This window comes from Ptychodera flava (assembly GCF_041260155.1).
Source record: "Ptychodera flava strain L36383 chromosome 3 unlocalized genomic scaffold, AS_Pfla_20210202 Scaffold_27__1_contigs__length_13241970_pilon, whole genome shotgun sequence".
Lineage (NCBI taxonomy): Eukaryota > Metazoa > Hemichordata > Enteropneusta > Ptychoderidae > Ptychodera > Ptychodera flava.
In genome coordinates, this window is record NW_027248281.1 from 7,088,284 (window position 1) to 7,094,804 (window position 6,521).

At 38.1% G+C, this 6,521-nt stretch overlaps 2 long non-coding RNA genes across 2 annotated transcripts; both read right to left on the reverse strand.

The window, feature by feature from the left end:
- Window positions 1-1,030: 1,030 nt before the first annotated feature.
- Window positions 1,031-3,218, reverse strand: LOC139126433 (uncharacterized). The gene is made up of 3 exons (XR_011550571.1): window positions 3,197-3,218; window positions 2,114-2,359; window positions 1,031-1,271 (listed from the first exon to the last, which is right to left on the reverse strand). It is a non-coding gene; the product is annotated as an uncharacterized lncRNA (long non-coding RNA).
- Window positions 3,219-3,222: 4 nt separating this feature from the next.
- LOC139126432 (uncharacterized) lies at window positions 3,223-5,705 on the reverse strand. The gene is made up of 3 exons (XR_011550570.1): window positions 5,462-5,705; window positions 4,081-4,327; window positions 3,223-3,442 (listed from the first exon to the last, which is right to left on the reverse strand). It is a non-coding gene; the product is annotated as an uncharacterized lncRNA (long non-coding RNA).
- Between the last annotated feature and the right edge of the window lie 816 nt (window positions 5,706-6,521).

The following is a 6,521-nucleotide window of genomic DNA, read 5'->3' on the forward strand; positions in this document are numbered from 1 at the left end:
GATTAAATGAGAATTGAGTCACTATGTAATTAAATGTCTCGTGTGGGAGATGTCCGTCAGATAAAATGTAGTGTAATAATGACCCAGCTACCTGTTGAAGGATTAAATGAGAATTGAGTCACTATGTAATGAAATGTCTCGTGTGGGAGATGTCCGTCTGATAAATGTAGTGTAATAATGACCCCACTACCTGTTGAAGGATTAAATGAGAATTGAGTCACTATGTAATTAAATGTCTCGTGTGGGAGATGTCCGTCTGATAAAATGTAGTGTAATAATGACCCGCTACCTGTTGAAGGATTAAATTAGAATTGAGTCACTATGTAATTAAATGTCTCGTGTGGGAGATGTCCGTCAGATAAAATGTAGTGTAATAATGACCCCGCTACCTGTTGAAGGATTAAATGAGAATTGAGTCACTATGTAATGAAATGTCTCGTGTGGGAGATGTCCGTCAGATAAAATGTAGTGTAATAATGACCCCACTACCTGTTGAAGGATTAAATGAGAATTGAGTCACTATGTAATTAAATGTCTCGTGTGGGAGATGTCCGTCAGATAAAATGTAGTGTAATAATGACCCCGCTACCTGTTGAAGGATTAAATGAGAATTGAGTCACTATGTAATTAAATGTCTCGTGTGGGAGATGTCCGTCAGATAAAATGTAGTGTAATAATGACCCGCTACCTGTTGAAGGATTAAATGAGAATTGAGTCACTATGTAATTAAATGTCTCGTGTGGGAGATGTCCGTCAGATAAAATGTAGTGTAATAATGACCCGCTACCTGTTGAAGGATTAAATGAGAATTGAGTCACTATGTAATGAAATGTCTCGTGTGGGAGATGTCCGTCAGATAAAATGTACTGTAATAATGACCCAGCTACCTGTTGAAGGATTAAATAAGAATTGAGTCACTATGTAATGAAATGTCTCGTGTGGGAGATGGGGTTGAACAAAAAGTACAGAAATAGTCAAAGTTAGAGATATTGTACCTTTAACATCTGACTTTTGCATATAACTAACCTTAGTACTTTAAGATAGTTTCTGCAAAAGTCCAAACAGCTTCCAACATCAGGCCTGTTCTCTTCATCAGGGCTTATCATGGCAGCTATCATCTTGTGTACATAGTGGTCTGGCATATTTGTCAGAGTAAATCGGCCACTTCTTATGTTAATTAAGAGTCCTAGAGGGTCACTGTGGTAAGGATAGGCTGTCTCGTGTGGGAGATGTCCATCAGATAAAATGTATTGTAATAATGACCCAGCTTCCTGTTGGGGGATTAAATAAGAATTGAGTCACTATGTAATGAAATGTCTCGTGTGGGAGATGTCCGTCTGATAAAATGTAGTGTAATAATAACCCAGCTACCTGTTGAAGGATTAAATGAGAATTGAGTCACTATGTAATTAAATGTCTCGTGTGGGAGATGTCCGTCTGATAAAATGTAGTGTAATAATGACCCCGCTACCTGTTGAAGGATTAAATGAGAATTGAGTCACTATGTAATGAAATGTCTCGTGTGGGAGATGTCCGTCTGATAAAATGTAGTGTAATAATGACCCCGCTACCTGTTGAAGGATTAAATGAGAATTGAGTCACTATGTAATGAAATGTCTCGTGTGGGAGATGTCCGTCAGATAAAATGTAGTGTAATAATGACCCAGCTACTACCTGTTGAAGGATTAAATGAGAATTGAGTCACTATGTAATTAAATGTCTCGTGTGGGAGATGTCCGTCTGATAAAATGTAGTGTAATAATGACCCCACTACCTGTTGAAGGATTAAATGAGAATTGAGTCACTATGTAATTAAATGTCTCGTGTGGGAGATGTCCGTCTGATAAAATGTAGTGTAATAATGACCCCGCTACCTGTTGAAGGATTAAATGAGAATTGAGTCACTATGTAATTAAATGTCTCGTGTGGGAGATGTCCGTCTGATAAAATGTAGTGTAATAATGACCCAGCTACCTGTTGAAGGATTAAATAAGAATTGAGTCACTATGTAATGAAATGTCTCGTGTGGGAGATGGGGTTGAACAAAAAGTACAGAAATAGTCAAAGTTAGAGATATTGTACCTTTAACATCTGACTTTTGCATATAACTAACCTTAGTACTTTAAGATAGTTTCTGCAAAAGTCCAAACAGCTTCCAACATCAGGCCTGTTCTCTTTCATCAGGGCTTATCATGGCAGCTATCATCTTGTGTACATAGTGGTCTGGCATATTTGTCAGAGTAAATCGGCCACTTCTTATGTTAATTAAGAGTCCTAGAGGGTCACTGTGGTAAGGATAGGCTGTCTCGTGTGGGAGATGTCCATCAGATAAAATGTATTGTAATAATGACCCAGCTTCCTGTTGGGGATTAAATAAGAATTGAGTCACTATGTAATGAAATGTCTCGTGTGGGAGATGTCCGTCAGATAAAATGTAGTGTAATAATGACCCAGCTACCTGTTGAAGGATTAAATGAGAATTGAGTCACTATGTAATTAAATGTCTCGTGTGGGAGATGTCCGTCTGATAAAATGTAGTGTAATAATGACCCCGCTACCTGTTGAAGGATTAAATGAGAATTGAGTCACTATGTAATTAAATGTCTCGTGTGGGAGATGTCCGTCTGATAAAATGTAGTGTAATAATGACCCCGCTACCTGTTGAAGGATTAAATGAGAATTGAGTCACTATGTAATGAAATGTCTCGTGTGGGAGATGTCCGTCAGATAAAATGTAGTGTAATAATGACCCCGCTACCTGTTGAAGGATTAAATGAGAATTGAGTCACTATGTAATTAAATGTCTCGTGTGGGAGATGTCCGTCTGATAAAATGTAGTGTAATAATGACCCCACTACCTGTTGAAGGATTAAATGAGAATTGAGTCACTATGTAATTAAATGTCTCGTGTGGGAGATGTCCGTCTGATAAAATGTAGTGTAATAATGACCCCGCTACCTGTTGAAGGATTAAATTAGAATTGAGTCACTATGTAATTAAATGTCTCGTGTGGGAGATGTCCGTCAGATAAAATGTACTGTAATAATGACCCAGCTACCTGTTGAAGGATTAAATAAGAATTGAGTCACTATGTAATGAAATGTCTCGTGTGGGAGATGGGGTTGAACAAAAAGTACAGAAATAGTCAAAGTTAGAGATATTGTACCTTAACATCTGACTTTTGCATATAACTAACCTTTTAGTACTTTAAGGTAGTTCTGCAAAAGTCCAAACAGCTTCCGACATCAGGCCTGTTCTCTTCATCAGGGCTTATCATGGCAGCTATCATCTTGTGTACATAGTGGTCTGGCATATTTGTCAGAGTAAATCGGCCACTTCTTATGTTCATTAAGAGTCCTAGAGGGTCACTGTGGTAAGGATAGGCTGTCTCGTGTGGGAGATGTCCGTCAGATAAAACGTAGTGTAATAATGACCCAGCTTCCTGTTGGGGGATTAAATAAGAATTGAGTCACTATGTAATGAAATGTCTCGTGTGGGAGATGTCCGTCAGATAAAATGTAGTGTAATAATAACCCAGCTACCTGTTGAAGGATTAAATGAGAATTGAGTCACTATGTAATTAAATGTCTCGTGTGGGAGATGTCCGTCTGTTAAAATGTAGTGTAATAATGACCCAGCTACCTGTTGAAGGATAAATAAGAATTGAGTCACTATGTAATGAAATGTCTCATGTGGGAGATGTCCGTCAGATAAAATGTAGTGAAATAATGACCCCGCTACCTGTTGAAGGATTAAATGAGAATTGAGTCACTATGTAATTAAATGTCTCGTGTGGGAGATGTCCGTCAGATAAAATGTAGTGTAATAATGACCCGGCTACCTGTTGACGGATTAAATGAGAATTGAGTCACTATGTAATTAAATGTCTCGTGTGGGAGATGTCTGTCAGATAAAATGTACTGTAATAATGACCCAGCTACCTGTTGAAGGATTAAATAAGAATTGAGTCACTATGTAATGAAATGTCTCGTGTGGGAGATGGGGTTGAACAAAAAGTACAGAAATAGTCAAAGTTAGAGATATTGTACCTTTAACATCTGACTTTTGCATATAACTAACCTTTTAGTACTTTAATGTAGTTTCTGCAAAAGTCCAAACAGCTTCCGACATCAGGCCTGTTCTCTTCATCAGGGCTTATCATGGCAGCTATCATCTTGTGTACATAGTGGTCTGGCATATTTGTCAGAGTAAATCGGCCACTTCTTATGTTCATTAAGAGTCCTAGAGGGTCACTGTGGTAAGGATAGGCTGTCTCGTGTGGGAGATGTCCGTCAGATAAAACGTAGTGTAATAATGACCCAGCTTCCTGTTGGGGGATTAAATAAGAATTGAGTCACTATGTAATGAAATGTCTCGTGTGGGAGATGTCCGTCAGATAAAATGTACTGTAATAATAACCCAGCTACCTGTTGAAGGATTAAATGAGAATTGAGTCACTATGTAATAAATGTCTCGTGTGGGAGATGTCCGTCTGTTAAAATGTAGTGTAATAATGACCCAGCTACCTGTTGAAGGATTAAATGAGAATTGAGTCACTATGTAATGAAATGTCTCGTGTGGGAGATGTCCGTCAGATAAAATGTAGTGTAATAATGACCCAGCTACCTGTTGAAGGATTAAATGAGAATTGAGTCACTATGTAATTAAATGTCTCGTGTGGGAGATGTCCGTCTGTTAAAATGTATTGTAATATGACCCAGCTACCTGTTGAAGGATTAAATAAGAATTGAGTCACTATGTAATGAAATGTCTCGTGTGGGAGATGTCCGTCAGATAAAATGTAGTGAATAATGACCCCGCTACCTGTTGAAGGATTAAATGAGAATTGAGTCACTATGTAATGAAATGTCTCGTGTGGGAGATGTCCGTCAGATAAAATGTAGTGTAATAATGACCCAGCTACCTGTCAAGGATTAAATGAGAATTGAGTCACTATGTAATGAAATGTCTCGTGTGGGAGATGTCCGTCAGATAAAATGTAGTGTAATAATGACCCAGCTACCTGTTGAAGGATTTAATGAGAATTGAGTCACTATGTAATTAAATGTCTCGTGTGGGAAATGTCCGTCAGATAAATGTAGTGTAATATGACCCAGACTACCTGTTGAAGGATTCAATGAGAATTGAGTCACTATGTAATTAAATGTCTCGTGTGGGAGATGTCCGTCAGATAAAATGTAGTGTAATAATGACCCCGCTACCTGTTGAAGGATTAAATAAGAATTGAGTCACTATGTAATGAAATGTCTCGTGTGGGAGATGTCCGTCAGATAAAATGTACTGTAATAATGACCCAGCTACCTGTTGAAGGATTAAATAAGAATTGAGTCACTATGTAATGAAATGTCTCGTGTGGGAGATGGGGTTGAACAAAAAGTACAGAAATAGTCAAAGTTAGAGATATTGTACCTTTAACATCTGACTTTTGCATATAACTAACCTTAGTACTTTAAGGTAGTTTCTGCAAAAGTCCAAACAGCTTCCAACATCAGGCCTGTTCTCTTCATCAGGGCTTATCATGGCAGCTATCATCTTGTGTACATAGTGGTCTGGCATATTTGTCAGAGTAAATCAGCCACGTCTTATGTTAATTAAGAGTCCTAGAGGGTCACTGTGGTAAGGATAGGCTGTCTCGTGTGGGAGATGTCCGTCGGATAAAATGTAGTGTAATAATGACCCAGCTTCCTGTTGGGGGATTAAATAAGAATTGAGTCACTATGTAATGAAATGTCTCGTGTGGGAGATATCCGTCTGATGAAATGTAGTGTAATAATGACCTCGCTACCTGTTGAAGGATTAAATGAGAATTGAGTCACTATGTAATTAAATGTCTCGTGTGGGAGATGTCCGTCAGATAAAATGTAGTGTAATAATGACCCCGCTACCTGTTGAAGGATTAAATGAGAATTGAGTCACTATGTAATGAAATGTCTTGTGTGGGAGATGTCCGTCAGATAAAATGTAGTGTAATAATGACCCGCTACCTGTTGAAGGATTAAATGAGAATTGAGTCACTATGTAATGAAATGTCTCGTGTGGGAGATGTCCGTCAGATAAAATGTAGTGTAATAATGACCCCGCTACCTGTTGAAGGATTAAATGAGAATTGAGTCACTATGTAATTAAATGTCTCGTGTGGGAGATGTCCGTCAGATAAAATGTAGTGTAATAATGACCCGGCTACCTGTTGAAGGATTAAATGAGAATTGAGTCACTATGTAATTAAATGTCTCGTGTGGGAGATGTCCGTCTGATAAAATGTGTGTAATAATGACCCAGCTACCTGTTGAAGGATTAAATAAGAATTGAGTCACTATGTAATGAAATGTCTCGTGTGGGAGATGGGGTTGAACAAAAAGTACAGAAATAGTCAAAGTTAGAGATATTGTACCTTTAACATCTGACTTTTGCATATAACTAACCTAGTACTTTAAGGTAGTTTTCTGCAAAAGTCCAAACAGCTTCCAACATCAGGCCTGTTCTCTTCATCAGGGCTTATC